The 12,263-nt window shown below is 43.7% G+C and overlaps 2 protein-coding genes across 2 annotated transcripts in view; both read left to right on the top strand.

Moving 5' to 3' along the window:
* Window positions 1-12,263, top strand: part of LOC144888195 (uncharacterized) — a 588,989-nt gene that overhangs the window by 58,268 nt on the left and 518,458 nt on the right. The window lies entirely within an intron of this gene.
* LOC137421846 (regulating synaptic membrane exocytosis protein 2-like) overlaps window positions 8,131-12,263 on the top strand; it is a 317,464-nt gene continuing 313,331 nt past the window's right edge. Inside the window, exon 1 of the mRNA XM_078773225.1 lies at window positions 8,131-8,411. The gene's annotated coding sequence lies outside the window, so the exon portion shown is untranslated. The remainder of the gene's footprint in view (window positions 8,412-12,263) is intronic.

The raw sequence follows: 12,263 nt of genomic DNA, 5'->3' as shown, positions 1-12,263 counted from the left end.
CTGCATGGGGGGACGTGCTAACAAACAGAATAAGGTTTTCATTGTATAGATAATTTTATTATTCACCATGCTCTAAAGCTAAACAGAAGGTCTGTTCTGTCGAAGCAGTTTCTTGACTCAGATTACAATCATGGATGGGTCGCCACTCTGGTTCAGGATATACTTTTGTGCGCAGTAATTTGTAATTTGTTTATGGTGCTTCAATCGCTCATCTACTCTATGTGGAAGACACTATGGGATCTTTAACATCCAATAGCTAATGCCAGGAAATGGGACACCCAGTTTAACATCCCTCAGAGGGACGGCACACCTACTGACGCCTCACCCTGCCTGCAAAACACCAGGGTGATAGTTTATAGCTGATTCAAACACAAGGGGGACACCTCAGAGGCCAGTGCGCATACTTTACCTACAAGGTAGAATTTATGATGAACCTATTGAAGAAAACTTTAATGATCTATGAAAACGCTCCCAATGGCAAATATTCCAATTTTTGTCATTGGGATTTTTCCCAATTCTGCCTTCTCCCAATGGCAAATCTCCCTTCTGGATTTCCCACAAATGTGATGACAAACTTCCCTGAAAATGTCTCCTCCTCTTCCTCTACTTCAATTGGTTCATTTGATCATATACTTGCGAGAGTCAACATCTCTGTTCTCTGTGAGTCCCCTCAGCACTGGTGAGTCTGACAGTTAAATTAGGCAGATTGGCAGGAACTACAAGTAGCCTTCTCACTTCAGTATTGGTCACCGATATGTACCACCCCTGATGTTAACTCAGTCTGGGATTTCTTCCACAGAAACCTGCTCTCTCTTTTGCACAGATTCATCCCATCGAGTCCTTTAGCTATCCTACCTTTTTTTTTTTTTTTTTTTTTTTGTATACATAATCGAGGCTCGTGAAAGAGCTAACATTTATCACACAAACAAATCAAACAGACAAACAACCAAAGTATATAAAAAGGGGAGTGGTAGACAAGATGGGGAGAGAAGGGGAAGCACATAAACACAACATTTGTGAGGGACATCAGGAATGTGTGGGAGGGAGAGGGCTTGGGGGAGGTGGCGTGGAAGGAGGGTGGGGGGGGGGGGGGGGGAGAAGTATAAACACAAGGACACCAAGGACTTCCAGGAAAGAAGTCGGTATTTCAAAAAAGAGGATTTGGGGTGAAATTAGCGGGGGTAGAAAAGATCAAGGTTTTGGATGGGGGAAGATAAGAGATGGTGGTGAAAAGCTGTTTTAAAGACCTGGAGGGTGGAGTGGGATTGAAGAGAGTGAGGGAGTTTGTTTCAGAGGCGGGAGAAAAGAGGAATGAAGGAGTGAAGGTGAGGAGAGTGAAGGTGACCTTTCTTCCCATCCATGGTACACTGAACCCTGTGGTGAGGCAGTTGCTTTGAAACAACTTGCCTTCTCTTCCTAGAAAGCAAACCCAACCAAAAGGCAACCTCAGATCATTCCACAAAGCTCACAACTGTGTGCCCACTTTTAGGAGAAGCAGAAAACAACATCTCTCCAACCACAAGAATTAACTTTCAAAACCTGTGTCTCTCCTCTAAAACCTGGTGGCACTGTGTTATGTTTGTCACTGGAGTATGCTCCCTCTCCATCCCTTCCTTTACTTCAAAAGGTACCACAGCTGACTCCACTCATGAGCAGGCCAGCTGACGTTTGCTTCCACATATTGTGTCCCCATCCCCTCACTCTTGGTACCCATCCTTCCCCGACATACCCAACTGCTCCTGGATTATGTGTCCTTTGCACATGAGAAGTTGTAGAATTTTCTGGTAACCCTAAACTCTGATTCTGATTCTGCAACTGCACTGGATGGCGGCAGCTTCATGTCCTAAAAACCTGCTCTGCTGCTCTGGCACAACCTCTTTCTGCTCTTTCTCTCTATAATTATGCCCTCGGTCATCTTCCATATGCATATAAGTCAGCCAACAACACTGCATTATATTATAAAGGTGCAAAAAACTGATCCCCTTAACTACAGACTGATTAGCTTACTTGCATTCATCAGCAAGGTCATGGAATCCATCATCACAATAGATGTATAATCCTTTATTTTCTCCAACGGTGTCATCTCAGATCAACAAGATAGATTCAGACAAGGTCAATCCACCTTGGACATGCTGCTTCTAATCTCTCAATAATAAATGAAAGCCCTCAATGTCAGACATGTGATCAGGGCCGTCTCTCTTGATTCTAGTCATATCTCAAGCTTTCAATACAGTCTGGCATCTCATCTCGCTCTCCAAACTCTCTGCTTATGCCACCCGAGGCCAACTCCACACATGGGTTACTGACTTGCTCTACTCTTGTAGCCAACGTGTGGCACTCGATTGAATCCTTTCATCTTTTCTTCTTGTCAAGGCTGAAGTGCCCTAAAGCAGTGTTCGGGGCCCGTGCTATTCCAAGTCTTCATGAACGATCTCTGTGACTCTATGGAAAATCCCCTTTATCTATTTGCTGATGACTCCACCTTCTGCAGTGACATCCCTCATCCTTCAGAAATGGAGGATGCAGCTTCTTCCCTCTCTTCAGACGTTGACAAAATCACAAGATGGTCCAATAATTGAAATATGTCTTTCAATCCTGAGAAATTTCACACACTATCTCTCTCCGAAAGGACCGTCTGGTGAACCCTCCCATCGACTTTCTCAACAGTCCTCTTGAAGAGCTTCAGTCATTCAAACCCTTGGATCTCACTATCAGCCATGATCTTTCCTGGGCAAACCACATAATGTAAGTTTGCCTCTAAAGTCAACGGTCGACTGGGCATGCTCCATCATACAAAGTCCTTCCTTGGCATACCTGAACTCTTATCCACCTTCAAAGCTTTCCTCCGCAGCTTGCTGGAGTACTGCTCTCTCCTCTGGGCTGGCTCACCTGCCTCACACCTTGTGCAAATTGACGCCATGGAAATGAAGTCCTTCAAGATCATTGGAATCGCCCGTGGTGAAGCTGTGTCAATGAGCCTATCGCTTTCTCGTTGTAGGCAGTTGGTGGTCTCTCTGGCTTCTACCGCCTCCTTTCTGCTCTTCCTGTGCTTTGTCCCCTCCTTCCCATCCACTCCGTCCTGGTCTCTCTCTCCCTCTCCCCCCTCCCCCTCTCTCTCTCTCTCTCCACCCCCTCTCTCTCTCCCTCTCTCCCTCTCTCTCTCTCTCTCTCTCTTTCTCTCTCTCTTTCTCTTTTTCTCTCTTTCTCTTACTCTTTCTCTTTCTCTTTCTCTTTCTCTCTCTCTCTCTCTCTCTCTCTCTCTCTCTCTCTCTCTCTCTCTCTCACTCTCTCACTCTCACTCTCACTCTCACTCTCACTCTCTTTCTCTTTCTCTCTCTTTCTCTTTCTCTTTCTCTTTCTCTTCCCTCTTCCCTCTTCTCTCTCTCTCTCACTCTCCCTCTCCCTCTCTCACTCTCTCTCTCACTCTCCCTCTCCCTCTCTCCCCCTCTCCCTCTCTCCCTCTCCCTCTCCCTCTCCCTCTCCCCCTCTCCCTCTCCCTCTCTCCCTCTCCTCCTCTCCCTCTCCCCCTCTCCCTCTCTCCCTCTCCCTCTCCTCCTCTCTCTCTCCCCCTCTCTCTCTCTCTCTCTCTCTCTCTCTCGTTTACGGATTCAACATAAGGATGGTGGGGGAAAGGTAGCATGCAACAAAGGCAGCACGTAAAAACATATCAGGCACCATGTGCGGCATGAAGAACACACCTCTTAGTTACTGGCTAGGGACTGTGGTGCTGTTTGAAGTCCATTGTTATCTCAGGTCCATGGAGCTGCTCTTTTGTCCAGTTCATGACATTGCACAGGATTTCGAGACTGTTTTTGTGCTTCCAGGAGGTGAGCGAGGTCTACATCATTGGTCTGTTTGGGGACCGCAACTTGTGCAAGTCATGCTGTTTGTCATCGTCGTCATCATGATCATAGACAAAGACATCCATGATAAAAAGACATTGTATCATGACATGACAAATGTGTGCTTAAGCCACTCATTTGACTCCATGTGCATGGCTTTGGTTCTTTGGAATGCTCTTTCTTTTTCTTTACTAGTACACCCTCTGCATACGGAAGCGGCATGAAGGGTCATGTTATTATTCTCTCTGGGATATATAGGTTAAAGTATATCTAGGATTGGGTCTTAAGAACGTTGAGGATGTGTTCAGTTATCAAGTTTCTTGTAGAGCGCCCGCCAAGTGGCTTAAGCATTCGATCAAGCACTCCATTCAAAACCATTGATAAGGAACAGCTGGCTTGGCAAGTGGTATTTCGTTGCTTGGTAACTGAACATACTCTGGGTTTCCTCCCTTTCCGTTTCGTGTTAAACAGCAGAAGTGAATGTTTCAAAAGGTAATCAATCGTACGTGTTTGTGGGTTTTTTATTTATTTTATTCATGGCAGGGGTGCCCCCACAAAATGCTACGATATTGTATTTAAACACATTAACACAGCATTTGTTCAAGGAGGAAAAAACCCCTTGGAGAGGTGGGATATTATTAGTATTAATATTGTTTTGTAATAACATTCATATTATGCTATTGTCATCAATTTTATTACTTTTGTTATTAGAATCGGCCATGGAAATGCCACGATTATCTATCTTAACACGGATATACACCTTAACACTGATTACCCCCAAGGCAGACACCCCCCTTGGAGAGGGGGTTGGTTGAGATTGGATAAGTAACGACTGAATGTATCTAGGTCAGACAGACAGGCCTCACGTCGCAAATTGTGTATATTCATATGATTTCTGTGAAAGTTTTGGACACTTTTTCCCAGCACTCGATGATGTCTTTGGAGTTCAGGTCGTATTTAATCAAATGTTGGACATACATTAAAAGGTTTCATAAAAGTAGATGTTCCATCTCTCAATATTGCGCAAACATTGATTAATTGATTGATTCAACATAATTTATTGTTCCTAAAAAGTACCTAAGCTGGAGTTCAGGTTTTCCAGGGTCGATGACACTGTTCGTTCTCTATCTTCCATTCCTTTTAGCTATTGTATGCACTTTTTAACGCTTGCTCTATATTTTGCTTCCTCCACTTCTTTATACATTAGGCCAAGTAAAAAAAAAAAAAAAGTTTCTCGTGCCCGCCCGCTTCCTTTTTGGTCGTCGCCGCCTACTTTTATTTACTATTTAATACTATATATTTTTTAAATATATACTTGTTTAAAAAAAATCGTTTTGCGAAGAAACTCGGTCTAAAACTTGCCGTTTCCGGGCGTTTGCTGATCGTATCTTGTGCATTGATGATCTGAACTATTATGGATTCCGCCCTCTAACGGAACTTCCTGGTTAATACATGCTAGGCTTAACGCAGACACTTTGTGCTAAAGACGGTCAATTCTCGCAGCGGTTGTGCACTGGGCAAGTGCAATTTACGTGTAAAAATCTTGCATTTCATACTTTTAATGGTACAAATTTGAGTGGGGAATATGACGATATTCGTGTGTGTGAGCGTACATACGTTCGTCGACAAAAGTTTTGAAGTCTTGGTTCGCGAGATCAGTTGTAGATGAGAAGCGAACGTTGAACGATCTCTTCGCTAAATTCGCCAGTGGAGAATTTGACGATGGAGATGACATTGGTGATGGATACCAAACAACGAAAGTAAGTTGGTTAGAATGTTTAAAATGGTTCTCACTTTATGGATGACATGTACAAGATTGACATGTCTCACTGGGATTTCTTACTTTAATATTTATGGAACAGACCATAAGATAGACCAAGTCCTATAGTCATTAGTTTCACGATGTGGGGGGAGGCAAACTGGAGATTAAACGTATATTATTTAGTCCCACTTCTGGTTTTGCAAGAGGGAAGGATCAGCCTTCCAATGAAACTACAGTAGTTGTTTTTTAGGATTTCATCAATCTTTTGGTCTGTTCTCTGAGTAGTCCCCAATATGAACAATTCTAGTACTATTAGTGTATTATTGTGTATTTATATTAAACAAGGACACATACCAAATTTAAACATTGTCATTGTTTCTTTTTTGTTTTATTCAAATATAGTTTGTCCGGTGTAACACATGACATGTTCCATTGATTGATTCTATTCATATGCCATTTCAGTTAAAACATATATTTATTTGCTAATTTGGAAATGAAATTGCAGGCCTTTCGGTAACAATCAACACTGGCATGTTTCACATTACATTGGACAAACTATAGAGTCTTTAAGTCAGCCACAGTGGTCATTCAATTCATGGCAGCCATCTTGGAAAAAAAAGGCAAAAAAAAATGAAAATAGTAAATAGTAAGGGCCTCCCTCCTCCTTTTTTCAAAGAAGTCCGGACGAGAAACTTTTTTTTTTAACTTGGCCGTATATTCGTTATTTGCCTGAATCTTGATACCAACTCTAGCCATTTGCATTTCATGTCATGTACCTTTATCATCCTTGACTTGGTGTAGATTCCAAATAATTTTGCGATGCTACCGGAAAGCAGGTATAACGATGAAAAGTCCTCGTTTAGGGAAGTGTTTCTTCAACTAACCAAGGCCCCAGGCGTGAAGCAAATTCTGGCTCTGGCCTCATGTACCCAATCCGGACGTCGCAACCCATTGTATTGCCACACAATGGCAAACGGCTCAAATTGCTGCCCTTTGTGCGGCTGCTCGTCGGAAGCCTGTTCAAATCGTGTTCCAACATGTTCTTTGACAAGGAACGGGTGACAGAATTGCAGCCGATGAGATGCCAAAGGCACAGGAAGGACTTTTGTTTGTATTTATTTTTAACATTGAAGCATCTTGACATTTCAAAGCTTGCACTTTGCTTTTATGAGGCAAAAAAAATCCTTTTTTTTTTTTTTCCTGGTGCAGGTGCAGGTAAAAGCGTAGGGGGTGGGTGGATTAATAAATGACTATTTCTTCCATGTCGCGTGCACGCGGCAGGTAATTCTGCATTGTTTGCCAAGATAAAATACACCGTTCGTCCTGCCCCTGCAACCTCTCTTTCTATTTACTTCACTCCCCTAAGTGAGCGGTAATTGAAGCACGCTGGGTTTTTAATAAGGATTGGACTGGTTGATCCAAATTCTCAGGAGAAAATGTGCCGATAAAAATGAGAGCGAATAGCTTTGCACAGAAAATAAATTTTTCCCATGTGCAATAATACTGTTCGTATGGGAGGATTACTTTGTTAGGAAAGCTTAACTCATGAAAGTCAGAAAACGTTGGTGGTGGAGGTTTAACCCCTTATTCTTGGAGAACTCTGTGTCTCTCCCTCTCTCTCTCTCTCTCTCTCTCTTTCTCCCCCCCCTCTCTCTCTCTCTCTCTCTCTCCACCCCCCTCTCTCTCCACCCCCCTCTCTCTCTGTCTCCACCCCCCCTCTCTCTCTCTCCACCCCCCTCTCTCTCTCTCTCTCTCTGTCCACCCCCCCTCTCTCTCTCTCTCTCTCTCTCTGTCCACCCCCCCTCTCTCTCCCTCTCTCTATCTCTTTCTCTCCCCCCCCTCTCTCTCTCTCTCTCTCTCTCCACCCTCTCTCTCTTTCTCCCCCCCCTCTCTCTCTTTCTCCCCCCCCTCTCTCTCTCTCTCTCTCTGTCCACCCCCCTCTCTCTCTCTCTCTCTCTCTCTCTCTCACCCCCCTCTCTCTCCCTCTCTCTATCTCTTTCTCTCCCCCCCCCTCTCTCTCTCTCTCTCCACCCTCTCTCTCTTTCTCCCCCCCTCTCTCTCTTTCTCCCCCCCTCTCTCTCGCTCTCTCTCTCTCTCCCTCTCTCTCTCTTTCTCCCCCCCTCTCTCCCTCTCTCTCGTTCTCCCGCCTCTCTCTCGCTCTCTGTCCACCCCCCTTCTCTCTCCCTCTATCTCTCCCTCTCTCCCCCCCCCCCCCTCTCTCCCTCTCCCTCTTTCTTTCTCTCTCTCCCCCTCTCTCTCTCTCTCTCCTCTCTCCCCCCTCTCTCCCTCTCCCTCTTTCTCTCTCTCTCTCCCCCTCTCTCTCTCTCTCTCCCTCGCCCTCTCTCTCTCTCCCTCTCCCTCATTTTTGATGTCGAGCTGCTCTGTGTGTAGACACCTTTTTGCCTAGTTTTATGTCATACTCCATTGTGAGCTTCGAGAACCCTCCTTGTTCAATTGCTTGCATGCAGGTCTGTATGCAACACTTACAATGAGGCATAGCACAGTGACGTCTGCCCTACCCTCTTTGGGTGACGCGTGCGATGAGTAGGCTGGTCCGAAGAGCTGGTGGCAAGAGCCTTTCCCGTTTGGACATCCCTTTAATTAGCCCTCGCAGTCCAAAGTTGTGGGACTGCTTCCCACCTGAACACCACCCGAAGTAAAAGTGCATGTCTCCCTGTAGCTTCCACCACCACCCGCCTCCACCCGCAAAGTGTTAACGGTGTCGCCAACACTCCTGCAAGGTGTTTGCCAGCAGCATTGTCTGCTTAGCCCTGCGTGCAGTGTCCATGTTCTGTGCCTCTGTGCAGGTAAGATCCAATTATACCTTAACGCGCTAACATTGTACACCACTCATCGTCGGTGTCCCGGGTTAGGCTAACCTCTGTCGTTTTAGGACCGTCGTGTTATTCAAAATGCCCCGTTCCTCCCGAGCGTGTGATTTTGACCTTTATTTTTTATGCTCATTTTTGTATTCGATGCTTTGAAGGTTTTCTGGGGGGAGGGGGATGGGGTTAAAAATACATGATGTTTTATTTATTTTGTTTTAACATTATCGACTGTAGAGTATAAGCACCTTTAGGGCTTTATTTCTTTTAATCATATTATATCACTTTTGGCTTTCCCTTTGTCACAAAGTATAAATTTTCCTTGTTCTGCAGTTTTTATATTTTTATATATTTTTAAATGAACAGGGAGAGTCTTTCCTGAATTAGCGAGAGACCTTGGGGCTGCGTTGGGCACTCTACCCACATGGTCAGTGGTAGGTGACTGATTCTAGAGTTTGTTCCAACTGAGGATGATGCTGGAGTCAGGAAGGCAACAGCTGTTGTTGACACTTAGCAACTGGTCAAGCAAATTGGCAGTTTTCAGAGGAGAGATGGTCAGTTAGGATAGGACAGCAGATGTTGGAAAAACGTCTAACGAGGAAAGTGTTAAGTTTACCAACCACTCCCGTCTCCCCTCCTCATTCAAACGTTGTGGTGTTTGTGTTTTTTTTCGAGACCGTTTAGATAAGCTCCATCCGTGGATGAAATGGTTTATCACATTGCCTTAACCGGTGTGTTGCTTTGATGAATGATAAATATTAGTTTGCAGCTGGCGTGTTTCCTCTTCCTCCTCCCTCTCCTCTCCCTGCTGTACGCCGGACTCGTCATCCTCCTTTTCTCTGCATCTCTAGCGCTCTGGTTTTCTTGTTCATTCTTTCCCTCACCATGAAATGTGTCCAATTGTTGCCCCACTGTCCCACTCTCAGTTCATTTGGATTCCTCCTGATGTCTCTGATGCTGTATTTGGTCTTTTAATTGATCGTTTATACCTTCTGTCACCACGCCCTCCCATGAGCCTCGTTCCTGTAAAATAAAATAAAACATGTCAACGCCTTTCAATAAATTTTTTTTTCTAAAATAAACATTTTTAAGAATTGAAAAAAAAAAAAAAAACCATAAAAAAAAAAACATCAGGTCAGCCTTTTGGAACTGCCACTAGTAACATGTAATGTAACCCAATGTTACCTGCTGCATGGTCGGGTTGTTGGCGACTAAACCGACACCCCTCATTGGCTCTGCTAGTGGGGAGGGGGACTATGACACCCTGCCAGGAGTCCCAGAAACAACACCTGGCATAGGGCGTGGGGGGGGGAGGGGTAAGGAGATGGTGTCTCCTAAAAAAACACCCATCCGGTTTGGACCGGTTTCATGTCATACCGGAGACTTTAAAAATGGTACTTTTCAAGCTTCCTTGCTTGAAAAGGATAGAGCACAGACAATCCCCATCAGTTGGCATCTATGGAGGAGGGAAATTCCTATTGCGGAAATGCCGCGCTGAGTACGGTGATAAAAGCGGCGCTATTGTTATGACGTCACTGGTACCCAGAGTATCCCAGGAAGTGTCGTCAGTGATGGCACTTCCCCCAAGCTCAGTGTGTGTGTGTGTGTGTGTGTGTGTGTGTGTGTGTGTGTGTGTGTGTGTGTGTGTGTGTGTGTGTGTGTGTGTGTGTGTGTGTGTGTGTGTGTGTGTGTGTGTGTGTGTGTGTGTGTGTGTGTGTCAGCTCTATTACGAGGCTTAGCCCAAGTATAAAAAAAGAAGCCATTAATTTTTCCATTACAATCTTGCGCACCAAGCCGAATTTGATATATAAGATGCAATCTGGAATCGGATATAGAAGCTTTTATTCTGTTCCGTGTCAGCAGAGACCAATGCATGACTGAGCAGTGACGTGGCTTTTTTTATCGACATGACGTCTGCAGGTGTAACTTCCCATTGTACCCCTTCTAAATTTCATTTTACACTCTCAGAAGAAAAATCTAATTTGGTCACACAGATTGCACAAAAGAAGTCGTTTATTTTAGCATTATCAACATTATTGGGTAAGTAAAGAGATGTCGATCTCAATATGTCCAATTCATAATTTCTAAAATCCATAATTCATTCATTTCCTCTTGTAAGCAAACAGTGTTTGGGTGAATGAGTTGATGGATAAAGGTGGTTGTGGATGCAGAACTTGAGTAATACTTTACAATTCTAGCACAAGATAATTTATTTCACTACTACTACTACTACTACTACTACTACTACTACTACTACTACTACTACTACTACTACTACTACTACTGCTACTACTACTGTGACTACTACTGTGACTACTACTGTGACTAGTACTGCGACTACTACTGCGACTACTACTACTACTACTACTACTACTACTACTATTGCTACTACTATTTCTGCTGCTACTACTACTACTACTACTACTACTACTGTGACTACTGTGACTACTACTGCGACTACTACTGCGACTACTACTGCGACTACTACTACTACTACTACTACTACTACTATTGCTACTACTATTTCTGCTGCTACTACTACTACTACTACTACTACTACTACTGTGACTACTGTGACTACTACTGCGACTACTACTGCGACTACTACTGCGACTACTAGTACTACAACTACTACTATTATTACTGCTGCTACTACTACTGTGACTACTACTGTGACTACTACTGTGACTACTACTGCTACTACTACTACTACTACTACTACTACTACTAGTACTACAACTACTACTGCTACTGCTACCACTATTGCTACCACTATTGCTACCACTATTGCTACTACTATTGCTACTACTATTGCTACTACTACTACTACTACTACTACTACTACTACTACAACTAGTACCACAACTACTACTGCTACTACTATTGCTACTACTACTACTACTACAACTACTACTGCTACTGCTACTACTATTGCTACTACTACTAGTACTAGTACTGCAACTACTATTGCTACTACTACTGCTACTACTACTACTACTACTACTACTATTATTATTGCTACTACTATTGGTACTACTATTGCTACTACTACTGCTACTACTACTACTACTACTACTACTACTGCTACTGCTACTACTACTACTACTACTACTGCTACTACTATTGGTACTACTATTGCTACTACTACTGCTACTACTACTACTGCTACTACTACTACTGCTACTACTACTACTGCTACATCTACTATTGATACTACTACTACTACTACTACTACTACTGCCACTATGACTACTACCTGTACTACTACTAGCCCTACTATTATCACTTGATCTTTAATGGCCCCCAATGAATCCCACCTTCTTGGGGGTCAGCTCTGGGTGAAGATTGGCCCAGGGCTTTAATAAACTGGCTGTTCAGGCCTGGTGTTCCACTGAAGGTGATCTTTGAAGGAATTTTTTTTGAGGGTACCGGCCATAACTCACCTATATTTTACGAAAGACACCATACAATATTTACTGTCGACCAACTAATGCTGGAGGATATGACACCCAGCTTAATGTCTGTTCGAGTGACGGCATACTTTGTGACTTATCGCCCTACCTGCAATCTACTAATCCGACATTTTTTATTGTCAGGTAGATAATAATCTAACCCTGACTACATACCTCAAAGGTAAGTGTAATTGCGCGTGTACTGTATGGAGATAAAAAGACTCGACTAGTCTTGCTCATGACTTCGACTTTCAACCCACGTTTCTCATAAAAGGACCCGTTTCTCATGTTAAGTCATACTGTATGTAATGAAACTTTGTTTTGCAACAAACTTTCAACAATTTGGAAGTTGACATTCTCTCGGCGTATGAAGGAACGACTG

Source organism: Myxine glutinosa, chromosome 2 (genome assembly GCF_964187855.1).
Source record: "Myxine glutinosa chromosome 2, kmMyxGlut1.1, whole genome shotgun sequence".
Classification (NCBI taxonomy): Eukaryota; Metazoa; Chordata; class Myxini; order Myxiniformes; family Myxinidae; genus Myxine; species Myxine glutinosa.
Note: the sequence above shows the minus strand (reverse complement) of the source record. Positions and strands in the feature narration are given on the sequence as shown.